This window comes from Melospiza georgiana, chromosome W (genome assembly GCF_028018845.1).
Source record: "Melospiza georgiana isolate bMelGeo1 chromosome W, bMelGeo1.pri, whole genome shotgun sequence".
NCBI lineage: Eukaryota > Metazoa > Chordata > Aves > Passeriformes > Passerellidae > Melospiza > Melospiza georgiana.
The window spans coordinates 12,007,324-12,025,755 of record NC_080464.1 but is presented as its reverse complement, the minus strand read 5'-3'; the positions used below and the strand labels follow the sequence as shown (position 1 = coordinate 12,025,755).

General features: G+C 44.6%; 1 protein-coding gene across 2 annotated transcripts in view; it reads right to left on the bottom strand.

The window, feature by feature from the left end:
• Positions 1 to 18,432, bottom strand: part of LOC131095410 (protein FAM219A-like) — a 348,552-nt gene that overhangs the window by 188,795 nt on the left and 141,325 nt on the right. The gene's annotated exons all lie outside the window — the stretch shown is intronic.

Below are 18,432 nucleotides of genomic sequence, written 5' to 3'. Positions count from 1 at the left end.
TGACTAACTAGAAAGATTTAATTTCAGTATCTGTCAGCACAGCATTTTTCACTGCCACTGAAATCCCCCTGAAAACCAAAGTTCCTCAAACACTGAGTCCACCTCATTATGCCTACTTGTAGGCAACCTAATTCAGGTAGTTTTGTACTCTATGGTACAGCATAGCAGAGGATTTAGATATACAAAGTGCCAATTCAGGCAGCTCCAGCACTGATGAAAATATGATTTTTGAGTAGTCTTGGGAATCCAGAGAGGTGCCAGCTGACTGGAAGCTAGCTAATGTTGTCCAGATTTTTAAGAAGGGCAAGAAGGAGGACCCTGGAAACTACAGGTCTGTGAGTCTCAGTTCAGTGACCAGTAAAATAATGGAAAAGCTTATTCTGGGAGGTATTGACAAATGGAGGACAACACAGCACTGGTCACAGCCAGCATTTCTTCATAAGGAGAAAGTCCAGCTTGTCGAACCCGATTTCCATCTATAACAGGGTAAAACACCTAGTTGATCAAGGGAAGCCAGTAGATGCAATCTCTTTTTATTTCAGAAAAGCTTCTGGTATTGTGTCACATAATATCCTTCTGGACAAAATGTCCAGCACACAGCTGGATAACCATGTTACGTGATGGGTAAACAACTGGCTCAGCAGTTGGGCACAGAGAGTCAATGGGGTTAAATCAGACTAGAGTTTGGTCACTAGTATGGTTCCACAGGGCTCCATCCTATGCCCAGTTGTCTTCAATATCTTCATTAATGACTAGGATGCAGGACTGTCTTCAGTTGGAAATAGGGGTGTGTATTCTATTCCTGTCTGTGGAGCAGTTATCTTCTGTTAATTGGGCAGCTTTCTTTATCTCTTCCACAACCAATCCTCCCTCCAGAGAGATATCTTCTATTAATGGGCCATTGAGTCTCACTTCATGACTCATAAAATTACATCATCCCAATGTGAGGTGCTCCGCCCAGAGGCAAGAGCCAAGCATTCCTACCTAAATATAATCTGAGATTTGGAACACCACAGGCAGCCTATTCCCACTGGATTCCTAGAGGAGCAGCTTTTTTCTCCACTGGATTCCCAGAGGAAAGACCAACCCCATCTACACTACCACTGGACCTTCAGAGGAAAACTACACCCTTCTACAGGACCACTGCTTCAACAGAACCACATTTGTCACTCCAGGAATACTGCAGCCACCATTCAATCAGACTGCTATCAACACCCGGACCAAATGGATGTCAGGTCATATTCTGACTCTCTCAGTGTTGTTTCATATTACTGCATTTTTATTTTTATTTTCTTCCCTAATAAAGAACTGTTATTCCTACTCCCGTATCTTTGCCTGAGAGACTTTTAATTTCAACATCATAATAATTCAGAGGGAGGGGGTTTACATTTCCCAATTCAGGGGAGGCTCCTGCCTTCCTTAAGCAGATGCCTGTTATTTCAAACCAAGACAAGGACTCGAAGGAATACTAAGTAAGTTTGCTGTCGACTCCCTTAAGGACAGAGAGGACCTGCAGAGAGACCTCAACAAATCACCAACCATATAAAGTTTAACAAGGACAAGTGTGGTATTTTCTGAGACCTCCGTTGAAGGGAGGAAATTATGAATCTGACTCCATGTTCTTAGAAGGCTAATTTATTATTTTATGATCTATATTATAATAAAGAATGCTATACTAAACTACACTAAAGAATAGAGAAAGTATACAGATAGAAGGCTAAAAGATACTAATGAAAAGCTCGTGACTCCTTCCAGAGTCCTGACACAGCTGGACGGTGATTGGTCATTAAGTAAAAACAATTCACATGAAACCAATGAAGCAAGCACCTGTTGGTAAACAATGTCCAAACCACATTCCAAAGCAGCAAAACAGAGGAGAAGCTAATCAGATAATTATTGTTTTCATTTCTGTTTGAGGCTTCTCAGCTTCCCAGAAGAAGAATCCTGGGCAAAATGATTTTTCAGAAAATATGACAGTGACAGAAAAGTGCCGAATTCTGCACCCGGGATAGGACAACCCTAGATGTGTCTATAGACTAAGCAACAAGAGGCTGGAAAGTAGCACAGGGCAAAGGAACCTTGGGGTTGATGCCTTAAGTTTTAGCTTTTTATATTTTTCAGATTCTGCGCTGTCTAGGTATGTAGCTCTGAGCTTCATATTAAGTATTTGTAAGCTCTCTTTACAGGGTACTTGGACAAAACAATCTTTTTCCAGCTTGAGAACCAAGAACAACCGTTACAAGCTTCAGGCTCAAAAAGCATAAACAACGGGGAACTGAAGAGAGCAAACAAGGAGGATGGAACTTCATAACCTGAAGCTATAATTGGACAATTAACCCCAATATGAAAATGGACCAAAACATATAAAAGTGTAAAACTTTGTGACTGGTCATCCATTTTGTGACCATTTTGGGTCCATCTTGGGTGTAGCCCTGGCCAGGCTCTTGTACTGCCCAAGGTGTATCATTTAAGGCCTTTTAATAAACACCTATTTTATTATTTTCACTTTGTCTAGTCTCTGTTCCAGGTCAGCCTTCTCAAGACATTAGGGTCCTGGTTGATGGCAAGTTGAATATGAGTCAGCAGTGCCCTGGCAGCCAGGAGGGCCAACTGTGTCCTGGGGTACATCAAGCACAGCATCATCAGCCAAAGGAGGTGATTGTCCCCTTCTGCACTGGTGAGGCCTCACCTCGAGTACTGTGTGCAGTTTTGGGCACAACAATATAAAAGACATTCATCTATTGGAGAGCATCCAAAAGAGGGCCACAAGGATGGTGAAGGGTCTGGAGGGGAAGCCTTATGAAGAGTGGCTGAGATCACTTGGTTTGTTCAGCCTAGAGAAGACTGAGGGGAGACCTCATGATGGTCTTCAGCATCCTCACAATGGGAAGTGGAGGGGCAGGCACTGATCTCTTCTCTCTGGTGATCAGTGACAGGACTCGAGACAATGGCCTGAAATTGTTTCAAGGAAGGCTTATGTTAGATATGAAGTTTTTCACCCAGAGGGTGGTTGAGCACTGGAACAGGCTTCCCAGGGAAGTGGTCACAGCACCAAGCCTGACAGAGTTCAAGAAGCATTTGGACAAAGCTCTCAGGCACATGGTGTCATTCTTGGGTTGTTCTGTGTGTGCCAGGAGTTGGACTAGACGATCCTGATGGGTCCCTTCCAACTCAGCATATTCTATAATTCTGTTTTATGATTCTATGATATTCAAACTCCTTTCATGGCAAACATCAAACTTGTAACTGTCTCTATTTAGCACCATATTAAATAAAATTCGTTTTCAAACACATTCACTTCTTCCCACTAGAAGCTAGAAACTAAATTAAACATGGAGATATATATATATACAGGATGTGTAAGGTGGTAAGTGGCAGGCCACCACCTGTGTCCAGGCTTCCCAGATAAGAACCTTTTCTCTAACAGTCTGGGAAAAGGAAAGATACAGCTGCTTTTCAAAAACATGACTCCAAGAGCTGGATGCTTCCTAGTAGTACTGAAGAAAACTAAGTCCTTGGAAACTGTAGGAAAATGACTGAGGACCCTGTGGACAGGTAACTGGGGATACAATTAGAAGAAACTGAAGAGTTGTATTGGCATCTTAACAGGAGTTAGTACAGAAATTATACAGTAAATCACTTGTTGCTCCCTGGATGGAATGTGGTTGGCATGACTTGAAACCTATTCCATGATGATTCCCCATACACACACATCTGTGAAGGGTGATGGAATGGAGGGTGGAGCAGAGTGGAGAAACCATGGCCAGACTCTGGAAATCCTTGCAGGGAAGGGAACTCAATGATACTTTACAGCTGATAAACCACATAACACCTGTCAGTCATGGGCAATAGGGGAAGACATCCTACTGCTGAGCCAGCAACTGTGGGGAAATTCTTCTCCTTAAATGAACTTGCTTTATTAACGCCTAGTAATAATGCACACCTCCATCCCAAAGCTACCTGCCTCCAAGGTATGACCACCCCTCACTGGGCATGCGCTCTATATTCTTTTTGACTGTATCTTTAAAAGCGAAGCTCAAGAATTTTGCACCAATCAGTAACAAAGGTATGCATGACTAGAGTCCCTCAAGACTCATCTAAACACAAAGAAATAATATAAAAGTCAGTTGAGAATGGGGGAAAAGTTAGGGAAGACTCCATTATAACTGCTGGGATCAGTTGATGGGCTGAACCTGTCTTCTCCCCCATATGGATGCCTATTGGGTAAGAATCATACTCTATGCATGTGCTGAACATTTTATGGAAAATTAGAGCTTGCCTGTTGTGTTGGTTTTGCATGACTTGTTTTTTTGTAGCAGGGGGGCCACAGAGGTGGCTTCTGTGAGAAGCTGCTAGAAGCTTGCACCATGTCTGGCAGAGTCAATCCCTGATGGCTCTGAAGATGGACATGCTGCTGGCCAAAGCTGGACCAATTAGAAAGGTTGGTAATACCTCTGTGATAACATATTTAAGACAAAAATCAAAATAAAGTGGGCCACGTGCAATTTTTTCTTCTAGTCAGAGAAGAGGAGGAGGTGAGAACATGTGAGGGAAAACAACATGGAGGCACCAAGGTCAGTGAAGAAGGAGGGGCAGGAAGTGCTCCAAGTGTCAGAGCCAAGATTCCTCTGCAGGTCATGGTAATGACCATGGTGAAGCAGGCTGTCCCCCTGCAGCCCATGGGGATCCATGGAGGATGCAGAGATCCACCCACAGCCCATGGGGGAGATTCTTACACTGGAGCAGGTGGATGCCTGGAGGAGGCTGTGATCCAGTGGGAGACCCAGTGGAGAGAGAGGGCCCTTGCTTCCAGGCTGAAGCAGCCTGTCCTTGGAGGACTGCACTCCATGGAAGAGTGACCCATGCCGCAACAGTTTTGGGAGGACTGTGTGCCTGTGGGAGGGACTCCACATTGCAGCAGTTTTGGGAAGACTGCTGCTTGTGAGATTGGAGCCACACTGGAGAAGTTCGCAGAGAACACTCTCCTGTGGGAGGGACCTCACAGTGTAGCAGGGGAAGGACTCCTCTCCGTGAGCAGTGGAAGAAAACTTCGGGTGATGAACTGACCAAACCCGCATACCGTGTCTCCCTGCCCTGTCAGTGGGAACGAGAGAGCGGGCTGGGGGAAGAAAAGATGTTTTAAGGGCCTATTTTACTTCTCATTATCCTACTCCGACTTTGTTAGTAATAAATTCACTTTGCAACTTAGTTGAGCCTGGTTTGCCCTTGAAATATTTTCTCACGGTCCTTAGCTCATTAACTCTTCTTTAATTTTTTTTCTCCTCTGACAAGCTGTGGCAGGGAAGGGTGAGTGAGCAGCTTTCGTGGATGCCTGGCATTGTGCCAGTGTCAAATCACAACACCTGCATATTTCTTCAAGTATATTTTTGCAGTCAGACACTATCACAAACAACCTTTGAACCTTAACCTGTAATGATTTTATATTAATGGAGTGTTATTACATAAACTGTTTGTGTGAATCCTTTGTGGACACTGGCAGTTGCCAGCAGCAGGTAACACTAATAAAGAGAAAGACCTGCTGAGGGGTCTCCCTTATGCTGTTGATGTGTTACCCTGACTAAGTCAGTCAAACCACACTCCTATCTAATAGGACAGCTCAGTGAAGGATCCCTCTAATGGGACGCTGACAAACTGGTCAGGCACAAGGGTCTCAACTTTCCTGGGATGCTGACAGACAAATTTAACACTAAGGGTTGAGTAAATCTTCCCACACTAAGGGTCAAGGAAGCCTCCTCTTTTCACACCACAGACCCTCAATCTGCTGGCTGCAGGAAGGCATGGGATTAGACATGTTATGCTAAATGATGGTGCAATGGCCAGATATTGCCTTCTGTGGTGGTGCAGTCCAGCACTGGAACATATGAGGTCCCACATGGAAGGAACACACAGCCAGCAGTTCACATGTCAGGGAAAGGGCCAGGCCACCTGGACTAGCTTAGGCTCAAACAGTTAAAATTCTACTTAAACTCTTTAAATGAAAACCAGACCCTATTTTTCTTACAAGTTGATATACTGACTGTAGCTTATCCTTGTGGGTAACCTTCCAGTGACATTAGACATTCATGCGCATGAACAGCAGGAGGTGAGAAATGTTCTGAGGTGCCTTTGAGGATCTGGACTCTGGTCCTGGACTAGAGGACTCTGCTAGAACAATCTCAAAGCTGGGCTCTAGAGCAAACAAATAGAAAGGGCTTCCTAGACCACCAGAGAAGAGGAAGATGATTTTCAAAGAGTGATTTATTCCATTCTGCCTTAGACATTCATTTTAAAGGGAGACAAGTCCGTCCCTGGAGATGTGTCTTCCTTTCCCCCTGGTGACTAGAAAGGTCTGGAAACTGGTAGAGACTGCATCTCTGCCCCTGCCCTTGGATATGGGGATGATTAAAGGCACACCAGCAGAGTCCTTAACAATGCCTGTCCACACCAGGAATTCATTTCCAAGGTTTGGAATTATGCTTTTCTGCCTCAGCAGCACTGCTCCTCTACAAGGAGAACCCACAGAGGAACATGCTATTATCACTGCAAAAGAGACTCACAACTAGGGTAGAGGGATCACAAAGAACCATCAGTCTGGGCAATCACCACTGTATATATCGGCCAGGTCCATTTCCTCCAAAGAGTAAAATGGAACCAAAAGGAAACTGAACTAGGCCAGAGACAGCATCTGCAGTGCCAGCATGTATTAATCTCTGGTCCAGGAGCATCAAGGCAATGTCTTATTTCCCATCACTTCATATGCATTCTGTAGCAATGAACAATCCCTGGCTGTGGGAAGACAACTTGGCTGGTGTCGGTTTCTCGGCTGTTTAGGTGGCCTGGAAAGGCCCAGGGTGGCCTTGGACAGCCCAGCGCTTCAAAGGACGAGGAGAGACTTCTGATCTTTTCTCGGTCTCGGTGTTTATTAATTGTTTATCTAAAAGATTTTCTTTCAGCCCAACAGAGGTCTGCACAGCAAGCCAGCCATGAGCACACTGAGAGCCCCCGAGGCGGTCACTTATCTTTATACCCGAAGTTACGTATACAATATTTATAATTTTTCCTCAATACCTTCTACCCTTATTAACCGGTGCTCTTCTAGTAATGACCAATCCCAAAGTGCCACCATCACCACAGAAGATGGAGGCCAAGAAGAAGAAGAAGAAGGACAGGACACACCCCAATTCCTCCATCTTACTTCTTTAGACCCCCCTGTACAGAAATCCTAAACCCTGTGTTTTACACTCTAATTAACTTATCCCTTCACCATTCACCCCAGTGAAATCCTCCCAGTCCTCATACAGGTGTCATCTCCTGTGTAGGATCAAAGTCCTGCCACCAGACACTTCTGGCAACATTCCAGGACTCCCGAGCCCCCCAAGGGTGTTCTTGGCCACTCTGCACCTCTGTCCTGAGGTGCTGAGATCCCACAGGCTGGAGTGCCCTCTTTGAATGAACATGCTCTGCTTCTGTGCATACTGAATGGATGCATTTCCCTCTCTATAACTCGTCCACCCAGAAAAACATTTACTTGACTAATTGCTTATGAAGGCCTATGAGCACACTGAGACACACCACAGGCTTTTGTTATTGAAATTCACTCGGCAATTCTGACAGTTTTTACAAGCTTCCCTAGACTGATGCTTTCAGTTCTGACCCCAACATCAAAATCTCAGCTTTGTGGTGTGACCAGCCCTGAGCCAGATGATGAAAATAGGCTAGACTAGACTAGACTAGACTAGAATAGAATAGAATATTTCAGTTGGAAGAAATCTACAGTGACCATCTGGTGCAACTACATGACCAATTCAGGCCTGATCAAGAGTTAAAGCATGTCATTAAGGGCATTGTCTAAATGCCTTAAACACTGACAGGCTTGATGCATCAACCACCTCTCTAGGAAACCTTTTCCAGTGTTTGACCACCCTTTTGGCAAAGAAATGCTTCTTAACATCCAGTCTAAACCTCTCCTGGCACAGCTCTGAACCATTCCCATGCATCCTCTCAGTGGACACCAGGGAGGAGAGATCAGCACCTGTAATGAGTTGACTCAGGCTGGATGCCAGGTATCCAACAAAGCCTTTCTATCACTCCCTTCCACATCTGGACAAAGGAGAGAAAATATAATGAAGGGTTCATGAGTTAAAGACTGGGAAACATCACTCACCAAATGCTGTCTGGCAAAACAGACTCAAATTAAAGATATTGATTGAATTTATTACTAAAAAAAACAGAGCAGGATAATGAGAAGTAAAACAAGTTCTTAAAAACACCTTCCTCCCCCCTCCTTCCCTCCTTCCTCTCAAGCTCCACCTCCTCCCCCAGTGGTACAGGAAGACAGTGAATGGGGGTTATGGTCAGTTCATCACACATTGTTTCTCCCACTGCTCAGGGACAGTTCTTCCCCTGCTCCAGTGTGGGGTTCCTTCTATGGGAGACAATTCTCTGTGAACTTCTCCAACATGAGTCCATCTCATGAGCAACAGTCCTCTGCAAACTGCTGCAGCATGGGTCACTCTTCCATGGGGTGCAGTCCTTCAAAGACAGGATGCTCCAGCATGGGCTCCTCTCTCCATGGGCCTCCCAGAGGTTCACAGCCTCCTCTCAGGAATTCATCTACTCTGATGTGGGCCTCTTCCATGTGCTGCAGGTGGATCTCTGCCCCTACACTGATCTCACAGAAGTCAACCTGGTTGCCTAAACCTGGCCGTGCAAACTGAATGCTGCCCTCTCCACTTTCCCTCCTCAGGAAGATGGAGAGAGGAATGGCATCACCCCTCAGCATCTTTTTTTCCAAACTAGATGAGCCAAAAATCCTTGGCCGCTCCTCTCAGGACATACCTTCCAGCCCTTTGACCAGTTTTGTTGCCCTCTTCTGGACGTATTCAAGGACCTTAACATCCTACTTAAATTGTAGGACCCAGAACTACACTCACGACTCAAGGTATGGCTGCACCAACCCTGAATACATCGAGATAATCACCTCTTTTGACTGACTGGTTATATTGTGTTGGATGCATCCCATGATGCAGTTTGCCCTCTTGGCCACCAGAGGTCACTGCTAACTGTTACTGAACTTGCTATTGACCTGCACTACCAGTTTCCTTTCTGCCGGGCTGGTCTCCAGCCACTCCTCTCCCACTTTATATTTGTGCCCAGCATTACTCCATCCCAGGTGCAGAATCTGGCATTTTGACTTGTTAAATTTCATCCCAATAATCATAATCTAATGCTCCAATCTATCTAGAGCAAGATATCTTGTTCCTTAAGCGAGTCAACAGCAACTCCCAGTTTGGTATCTGCAAACTTGCTAATGGTGCATTCAACTCCTGCATCCAGATCATTGATAAAGATATTGAACAGAACTGGCCCTAGAATTGAGCCCCAAGGAACACTGCTGGTGACTGGTTGACAGTCAGATTCGCTACAAACAATACAAACAGTTGACAGTCCATTCACTACAAACCTTTGAGCTCTGCCCTTCAGCCAGCTCTTCACCCAGTGCACTGTAAACCTGCTCATCCCACAGTTGGACAGCTTGTCCAGAAGGATGCTGTAAGGGACAGTATCAATGGCCTTACTAAAATCAAGAAAAACTACATCCATTACCTTCCTTTCATCCACTAGGCAATTGACATTATCATAGAAAAATATAAAATTAGTTAATAGGACTTTCCCTTTGTGAACCCATTAATTGTGCCTGATGATTGCATTGCTCTTTAAATATCTTTCAATAGCACCCAGTATGATCTTCTCCATCATTTTTCCAGGTACTGAAGCTAGACTAACCAGTCTGTAGTTCGCTGAGGCTTCCTTCATGCCCCTCTCATAGATTGGAATAATATTGCCTAGCTTCCAGTCAGCAGACACCTCCCCAGACTCCCAAGACCTTTAGTAGATGATTGAGAAGGGTCCTGCCATAACATCCTCTAGCTCCTTCAGAAATCTGGGATGAATCCCATCAGGCGCCATAGACTTATGAACATTCAGATGATACAGCTGGTAATTTACAATTTTAGAGTCCTCAAAGCAAGGCAATGTTTCTGCAGTCATGGCTTTCCAACTCAGAGGATGGGGCAGTCCAAGGTCTATCAGTATCATTAAAGACTGAAGCAAAAAAACCCCCCATTTAATGCCTCTGCTTTTTGTTCATCTCTATCATTTAGATGATCACCTTTAACAAGTACAGTCCAATGTTTTCTTTACAACTCCTCCTGTAATCAACATACTTTAAAAAACCTTTCTTGTTTTCTGACATAACACTGGCCAGTTTCAACTCTAATTGAGCTTTGGCCTTTTGTGTCTTCTCCCTACATATACTAACCACAGCTCTGTAATCTTCCTGAGAAGCCTGACCTCACTTTCTGGAATCATACCATTTCTTTTTCTCTTTGAGCTCCAGGAGGAGTTTCCTGTTCAACCAAGCTGGTCCTCTGCTCTGCTTACTTGACTTAGGATACAATGAGATTGCTTACTCCTGTACATTTAAAAGGTGGTTCCTAAAGATTGACCAGCACTCATGGACTCTTTGGTACTAAAAAGGAGATTCCTGGGGTACTCTGCTAAATAGTTTCCTGAGTAGCCTAAAGTTTGCTCTCTCAAAATCCAGGGTAGCAACTCTGCTGACTTTTTTTCTCGTTACACTGAAAATTTTAATCTCAACCATTTTGTAATCACTGTGGCCAAGACAACCACCATCACATCTCCCATGATTCCTTCTCTAGTCACAAAGAAGTCTAAGAGGGCATCTTTCCTAATTGGTTCACTGAATACCTGTGACAAGAAGTTATCTTCCACAAACTTCAGGAATTTTACAGACTTGCTTGTCACAGAAGAATGGTATTCCCTGTTGATGCCTGGAAATTTCAAATCTCCCATAAGGACAAGGGCTACCAATCCAGAGAGTTCTCCTAATTGCCTGTAGACTAACTCCTCAGTGTCATTGCCTTGGCTGGTTGATCAATAGTAGACACTCACCATGACAGCTGCTTTGTTTTCCATCCCCCTAATCCTCACCCAGAGGCTCTCAACCACATCAACCCAAACTGTAAATGGACATACAGTTATACCTCTCACATACAGTGCAACTCCTCCACCTCGCTTGCCCTGCCTAGCCTTCCTGAACAGCCTGTAGTCCTCCATCCTGGCATTTCAGTTGTGGGACTTATTAGACCAAGTCTCACTAACACCAATGACATCATAACTCTGGGAACTGACCAACGCTTCTTGTTCATCCTGTTTGTTTCTCATACTGCACGTGTTGGTGTACAATGAGTTCAGGTGTGCTCCTGAGCCCTCCATGCTCCCAGGAGCAGCATAAATGTTCCCACTAACATTTCTACCCTCAGGCAATGCCATGAAAACCCTTCTTCCCTTCAACTCTCCTGTTGGTATCCCCTTTCCCATCAATTCAAGTTCTCGATCAGCCCCATCATCTTATGTCCAAAAATGTGCTTTCTCCATCTGGACATCAAGACCCAGAATACCTTGCCTTTCAAAGGCTATTCCATTGCTTAAAGCCTCAACATTTTGGTGCAGGCACCAGTCCTGCAGCCAGGTATTGATATCCTAGGCTCACCTGTTTCTTCCAAAGTTTCTCCCTATTATTGAGGAAAATCCCCCAGAATTGAGGAAAACACTACCTGTGCTCCCACATATTTTATCATTCTTCCCAGGACTCTGATGTCACTCTTGTGCCGAGAATGATACAGGAATAGGCAGGAGGCAATATTTTAGAAAGAGCAAAGAAATTTTTATTAAAGAGAACTGCGCAGTTTTTATAGTGATACGATAGATTTTATTTCATTGGCTAACTAAAAAAAATATCTTCTTCACGCACTGTCTTTGAGAAGAACAGACAGATGAAGTAGAAAAACACTACTTGTAGATTGCTTATACTTAACAAGTTATCACATCCTTACAGCTCCCTAAAAATTCTCACAAGTCACTGTGAGAAACACTTGCCGTTTCTCTCTCTGTCCAATGGCATCCACACTCTGAAGTTTATTTTGATTGATCTTAGACTTTTTGTTGTGACATCATTTGTACCAACGTGAAAGTGCAGAAATGGATAGTAAATTGTCTGTGATTCTCTCTACTCACTGGGATCAGAACACAACCTTCCCAATCAAAAGGCAGGGGCTGAAATGTGGCTGTAAAGGCTCTAAAGGGCTCTAGGTTCACATACGTTTAAGGGGCTTTTTGTTCCTGAGGCCTCCTTATGTCTTCATTCTTAGGGAGAAAAAGACATTCCATCAGGCCACTGTATAAACAGTTGGCTGAGGCCAGAGTTTAATCAGTTTTCTCCCCACATACTCAGAGCTTAATTTGGTATGGTTGCCACAGCATTCAAATGGTGGGGTGGTTCCCTATTTGTTTTTTTTCTATAGGCCTGACATGATGGGCCTTGAAAACTCTGCCCTCCTGCTAGGTACAGCTGTGTTGTACAGTGTGTACAATGTGTCATTTCTGAACATCAGAAAATAGTTCCAGTGAGCCTTCATGGAGCAGGAGTGCTGTGAATCCTCAGTATGCAGGGGCACAGAGAAGCTGAAATCACTTTAAACTGAAATCAGGGATTTAAGGAACATGGCATGCTCACTAGAGTTTTTAGTCTTTGTTTAAAACAACCCATGGAAATACCTTTTTTCCTTTTGGCAGTACTGAGCAAGAAACACAAAATCTGCCATAATGCATCAGGTCAACAGTCTTTTTACACCCATCACCTGCCCACACTCTCTGTAGTGGGAAATAGCTCCAGACAACAGTGTGCACTTACACTCTGAGCAATGGATCTGGGTGCTGGGTACAAATACACCCTTGGTAGAACCTTAGAAAGTGTAGCTTCCTTTGACACAGTAAATACCTCTGACATCTGGAAAGGTTGGCAAGTCTCTGCTTTCCACCCTGTAACTACTTTGGGAACCCAGAGCATGCAGAAAGGAATGGGAACACAGATTCTGTGGCCTTCAGATGCCCCTTAAAAGCATGGCTGGGAACTGGGATGTTGTTCCGTGGGGTTGTTGGTTGGAGACAGGGATGGCACAAACTCTCAGAGATCCATGTGACAACAGCGACAGTTTATTGTGGATGCCTGCTTATAATATAGGTGGTTTTAAACTCCTGAGTTTAAGCAGCTGATTGCTCTGGTCTTAACACCACCCAGCTCCTTGACCAGTGAGATGTCTGCAGCTTAGGGTGGAACAGGATTGAGTGAAGTCCCTGTTTGGCTTTGAATGTATCCTATCATTGTTCACCCAGGGATGGGTTTATCGAACCGGGCTAGCTGAACTGGGTTTCTCATTTATGGCCAAATTAATTGCCCAGTCACTGACCAGCTGTGCTGTGACAGGATGTGTCTATTTGCCCACCCTTCCCAATTAATTTTTACAGCCCTGAGAAAATATTCTCCACTCTGCTGTCTGTGGGAAATTTTTTGATCGTTAAAACAGATCTGCTCTTTGATAAAGAAGAAGAGGAGGATTGTCCTACCCTCCAATCTCAAGGAAAGACACAATATACAGGGATTTACCCACCACTTCCCTCCAGAGTTCAGAGGCTTTGGAATGATCATCATCAGCTGAATTATTTTGAGCTGACTGCTCAGGAATACCAGTCACAGAATAATCAAGGTTGGAAGAGACCTTCAAGATCATCTAGTCCAACTGGCAACCCAGCACCACCATAATCACCTCTAAACCATATCCCCAAGTGCCACATCCCGACATGTCTTGAACACTTCCAGAGACAGTGACTCCACCACCTCCCTGGGCAACTTATTCCCATGTCTAACTACACTTTCTGTGCATTTTTTTTTCTAATATCTATTACAAACCCACTCTGACACAACTTAAGGCCATTTTCTCTCATCTTTTCACTTGAGACATGGCAGAAGGGACTGACTACCACCTCACTACAATCTCCTTTCAGGCAGTTGTAGAGAGTAATCAGGACCCCCTGAGCCTTTTCTTCTCCAGACGTAACAACCACAGTTCCTTCAGCTTCTCCTCATGCAATATGCTTTTTATACCCTTCACCAGCTTCATTGCCCTTCTTTGGAAACACTCCAGCACCTCAATGCCCTTTTTGGAGTCAGGGGCCTTAATTTAACATAGTATTCAATGTATGGCCTCACCAGTGCCAACTACAGGGAGACAATCACTTGTCTAGTCCTGCTAGCCACACTATTCTTGATATAGGTCAAGATGCCATTGGTCTTCTTGGCCACTTGGGCACACTGCTGGCTCATATCCAGCCCGCTGTCAACCAGCACACCCAAGTGTCACAGACATCTTTTGTGAAAAATTCTTTCTTTAGGATTTTTCCCTCTTCTGGGAAGCTGAGGCCCCAGAGAAAGAATGTAAACAATGGTTATCTGCTGCTGTGGAATGCAACAGGTGCACCTGTGATTGGCCCATGTTGCATGTTTACAATTAAGGGCCAATCAAAGACTGAGCTCTCTCTGGGAGAATCAGAGAGAGCTCCCTTGTTGATTCATTCCTTTTGCTATTCTTAGCATAGCAAGCTTCTGAGCTTTTCTCTCTATTCCTATTAGCATAGTCATAATGTAACATATCATAAATTAATAAATCCAGCCTTCTGATTATGGAGTCAAGATTTTCGTCTATCTCTTCACCCCTGAGGAACCCTTGCAAGCCCGGCAACACCCAAGTCCATTTCTAGTGGAAATCCATCAGGTAGAATCCTATCAATGCATATGTAATAATGGCCCATGCATTCTGATTCCAGTTGGTTCTCATCAACAATAACATTTCTAATAGATATGGGAGCACATCATTCAATATCAACACAGCGAGATGCTGAGAAGCTGGGTGTATGACCCTGTATTGGGTTTGCATTGCCTGGTTTTGTTAGTGGGGAGCTACAGGGATGGCTTCTGTGAGAAGCTGCTAGAAGTTTCCACCATATCTGGCAGAGCAAATCCCTGGTAGCTCTAAAAATTGACATGCTGCAGGTCAAGGCTGGGCCAATTAGAAATTGTGGTAACACCTCTCTGATCACATATTTAAGAAGAAAGAAAAATGAAAAGCTATTGCACAGTTGTAATTGCAGTCAGAGAAGAGCAGCACGGGAACATGTGAGAGAATCAACTCTGCAGACACCAAGGTCAGTGAAGAAGGAGGGAGAGGAGGTGCTCCAGGCACCGGAGCCAGGATTCCCCTGCAGCTCATGATGAAGACCATGGTGAAGCAGCTGTACTCCTGCAGCACGTGGACATCCACAGGGATGCAGAGATTCACCTGAAGCACATGGAGGATGGCCATGCCAGAACAGATGAATGCCTGAGAGAAGGCTGTGAGCCAGTAGGAGGCCCATGGAAAGAGGACCCCTCTCTGGAGCATCCTGTCCTTGAAGGACTGCACCCTGTGGAAGAGTGACCCATGCTGCAGCAGTTTGAGGAGGACTGTTGCCCCTGGGATGGACTTACATTGGAGATGTTTGTGGAGAACTGCTGTCCTGGTTAAAGGAGTAGAGCACCATTTTAACACTGTGGTTGTAACCCAAACTGTGTATTCTACTCCCCTCTATGTAATTTCTGACAAACTGTTAATGATGGGCTGTTTGCAGTAGCTGCCCAGTGCACACCAAACACCTCAGACTACAAACTGGGTATTAAATGAGATACAGAAAAAGAGGCAAATCCTGTGAGGCAGGGTAGTGTTTCTTTTTCCTCACAAATGACTCAGCTGTGATAACTCCCTCTGGGGAAGCACCAGCACAGTCCCAACCATCCTGAGGGGGTCATCTCTGCTAATAGGCCACAATGAACTGAATGTCACCAGCAGAATAGGCAAGTGAAATGACTCACAGGATTACATAATTCCATTGTGAAACTCTCCACCCTGTGGGAGGTACTGAGCCACCTGAACCTGGCCATATATAATCTTGGGGTTTAGGGACGTGGTATACCACCACTACTGGATGGATCCAGAAGGGGAACAGAACTTCCACAGGACCACCACTTTTGGCTGGAACCATCGCTTCAACAGGACTGCAATCACCACTTGATAGGACTGCGACCATCATCCTGACCAACAGGGTGCCAGGTTGTACTCTGACTTTGTGGGTTTAAGCCAGTTTTCTGTGTATCATTGCATTTACTGTAATCGTTCTATTAAATTATAACTCCGACCTGAAATCTCTCTTAAGCTAATTGAGTGAGGTTCATTTCCCCCTTGGTTTACTTTCAAACCAGCACAACTGTCTCCCATGGGAGGTACCCTACAGTGGAACATGGGAATGACTCCTCTCACTGAGCAGTGGGAGACAACTGGTGATGAATTGACTGTAACCCCCATTCTCTGTCTTCTTGTGCCACTGGGGTAGGAGGTAGAGCTGGGAAGAAGGGAGGGGTGGGGGAAGGTGTTTTTAAGGGTTTATTTTACTTCTCATTATCCTGCTCTGATTTTGTTTACTAGTAAATTTAATATCTCTAAGTTGAACCTGTTTTGCCCATGACAGTATTTGGTGAATGATCTCCCCCAGTCCTTCTCTGTCAGAATCCAGGACATCCCTCTGGCTGTCCTGAGCAGCCAAGACCCCTGCCAGGAGAATCAGAGACCCTGGCACAAAGCTCAAAATGCCTGTGGTTTTGATTATGACCCATGGAGCAAATTACCAACCTTAGATGAAGATCTGCAGGCCCCAACAGTTTAAGTAGAATGATAGTGAATTTATCACAGGGTGAAAAAGTAGATTTTGGGGTTTTTAGAATAGGGAGTTCAGGGGGCAAGATGGACGGATCTGGGCGTGTCCAGCCTTTCTCCTTCTTCTTCTTGGCCTCCATCTTCTGCTGTGATGTTGGCACTTTTAGATTGGTTTAAGAGTAGAAGCTCATTGTCTAACATAGGTGATAGGTATTGGAAAGTAATTGTAAACATTTTATACGTAGTTTTTAGTATAAAGACATAACACTGCCCCAGGGGCAGGCAGAGTGCCCTGGACTGTCTAGCTGAACGGACCTCAGCTGGACAGGAGAAAATATTTTATACATAAGGAACAATAAACAACCTTGAGACCGAAAACTGAAGAGCTCTGACTCCTTCTTTGAGTGCCAGGCTGGGAAAAGAGACTTTCTAACATTTCTCGGGGTCACTCTGACCAGAGAGAGGCCCCGAGACACTTCTCTCAACCCATGAACCCTTCATTAAATTTTCTCTCCTCTGTCCAATTGCAGAGGGGGGTGAGAGTGGCTTTGGTGGGTGCCTGGCATCTGGCCAGGGTCAACCTACTACAGACCTGGATGACAAAGAGCTAAAATCACTGGAGTAATGGAGGAACTGTTACCTTACCACAGAACTGCTAAGGTTAATTTATGGGTCCTGGGTGAGAAGTGGATGCCAGCTACTCACTCTGAAATTAATGATCACAATTAAAACATTTTGGGTTTCAATGTTCTGAATAGTGGAACCTGGTGTCTGCTGGAAAGCAGCATGTGGTCCTTTGGTTTGAATGTTAACCCTAACCCTAAAAGAAATCTGAGAATACAGCGCACTTACTCCATGAAGCATCTGCATTCCCAGATTCAAAAATATCAAATTTCTGCTGCAGCACAAAATGGAATTTCCGAAGTGATAGCTGATTTGACCCCATTAACAGCTGCAGTACCCAATATTGCAAACCTATCAGCCACAATACAAGCACCCTCATGCTTTGATGCCTAAAGGTTTTTGACATTTATATACTTTATATATATTTGTAGCATTGTATATTTTTAATATATAGCTGTATAGTTTTTAACACTTCCACACACTTTAGAATAGTAGATTACCCTTTCTCACACATTTGTGCCACCTTCTTGAATTTCTCTTATTTTCAAGAAAAAAATTTCTAACAAGGACTCCCTGTTTTGCACCAGCACTTGGGAGACATAACAAAATATGGGGCTAAGAACTCTTGGATATACTTCAAGGGCAGACTCAAGGGTGGGTTACGAGGGCAATTGGCCAACCCAGGACAGCAGGACAGGTGCGATTGATTCCCCCACAGCTGCACGGGGGTGGTCTGGTGGAGTTCGGGGACCATGTGGTAATAGCAGCTTGACTGAGATGGGAAAGGATGGAAAAAGGGCTTGCTTTAGAAACCACCCAGGGGCCCCAGTAGGACTCTCAGAAGCAGCAAGCTGGAACAGCAGGAATGAGCAAAAAAAAAAAAAAAAAAAAAAATCCTGGGGTAGTAGACAAGATATAACAGAAGCTCTGCAGCTGTAGCTGGAATCACAGGGCATCTGGGCAGGGCTGGAACTGCCAGGCGTCCCAGTAAGGCAGGGAGTTCAGAGCCACAAAGTAGTGAAAACTCAGACCAGTAGCAAAAGAACTGTGGGGGCGGGGAGGGGCCGCAGCAGCCTAGTTCCCGAGCAGATGATAAGAGTTCTTTTTTTTAGTGAGGTAGGTGTTAATAAGGTCCCAGTTAAGT